The sequence below is a fragment of the Bos javanicus genome, chromosome 29, assembly GCF_032452875.1.
Source record: "Bos javanicus breed banteng chromosome 29, ARS-OSU_banteng_1.0, whole genome shotgun sequence".
NCBI lineage: Eukaryota > Metazoa > Chordata > Mammalia > Artiodactyla > Bovidae > Bos > Bos javanicus.
The window spans coordinates 5,338,105-5,339,624 of NC_083896.1; the positions used below are offsets into that span (position 1 = coordinate 5,338,105).

General features: G+C 44.2%; 1 non-coding gene across 1 annotated transcript; it reads right to left on the reverse strand.

The window, feature by feature from the left end:
* Nucleotides 1–953: 953 nt before the first annotated feature.
* On the reverse strand, nucleotides 954–1,025 carry TRNAC-ACA (transfer RNA cysteine (anticodon ACA)). The gene has a single exon. It is a non-coding gene; the product is annotated as a tRNA-Cys (tRNA).
* Nucleotides 1,026–1,520: the final 495 nt, after the last annotated feature.

Sequence of the window (1,520 nt, forward strand, 5' to 3'; positions counted from 1 at the left end):
TCCAAAGAGTTGACTCATTTGAAAAGACCCTGGTACTGGGAAAGATTGAGGCCAGGAGGAGAAGGGGACAACAGAGGATGAGATGGTTGGATGGCATCACCAACTCAATGGACATGGGTTTGAGTGAACTCTGGGAGTTGACGATGGACAGGGAGGCTTGGCATGCTAGGGTTCATGGGGTCTCAAAGAGTCGGACACGACTGAGTGACTGAACTGAACTGAACAGCCAACTTATAATTTTGGAGTAAATGTACAATGTAGTAAACAATGTACAATGGTTCCTTGATGGTCTGGTGGTTAAGAATCCCCCTGCCAATGCAGGGGACACGGTTCCATTCCTGCTCTGGGAATATCCCACATGCCTCGGAGCAACTAAGCTCATGCGCCATAACTACTGAGCCAGCACTCCAAAGCCTGTGCACTGAAATAAGAGGAGTCACTGTAGTGAGAAGCCCAAGCACCACAACAAAGAGTAGCCCCCATTCACTGCAACTAGAGAAAGCAGGTTCACAGCCAGGAAGCCAAAATAAATAAACCTTTAGGAAAAAAAAAAAAAAAAATGCTGTAATAGTTTCAGGTGAAAAATAAAAGGACTCAGCCATGCATATGTATGCATCCATTCTCCTCCAAACCTCCCTCCCACTCAGTCAGCCACATAACAATTGAGCAGAGTTCCATGTGCTATGTAGTAGGTGCCCAACCTGTATATTTATAAAGAATAAAGTATTTCACTAAGGCATCAAGGAGTAAGATGAACCCTCAAAACTACTCTTTTCATATATAGGAGCACAACTTCATGTGGTAAAGAAAGTGAAAAAGTGAAAGTGAAGTTGCTCAGTCGTGTCTGACTCTTTGCGACCTCATGGGCAGTAGCCTGCACCAGGCTCCTCCATCCATGGGATTTTCTAGGCAAGAGTACTGGAGTGGGTTGCCATTTCCTTCTCCAGGGAATCTTCCCCACCTAGGGATCGAACCCAGGTCTCCTGCATTGTAGACAGACGCTTTACCATCTGAGCCACCGGGGAAGTCCAACTGCCTGCCAATGCAAGATACCCCAGGTTTGATCTCTGGGCTGGGAAGATCCCTTGGAGGAGGAAATGGCAACCTACTGTACTCTTGCCTGGAGAATCCCATGGACAGAAGAGCCAGACAGGCTACAGTCCATGGGGTCACAAAGACTCAGATATGACTCAGCATGCACGAATGCACTTGTGTGATACTAATCGATTGTCCGTGAGAACCAAAAATGAAGCTAGCCAAAAATATTTAGAAAAGTTTAATGAGATGGCAGTAGCTTTAAACACATTTTAAAATAAACTAAAATTATAAAAGCAGTCCCATAATGGTACATGAATTCCCAAATAGTTTAGTAATCGCTGCACTAAGATACTCACCCAGATCATGGACAAATGCATAGCATAGTACAAATAAATGAAATGTATGGCAAAAAAGCATGATTCCCTTACAACAAGGAGCATGAGGAATGGGTTGGAACAGAAATCAGAGAAATTTAAATGTGG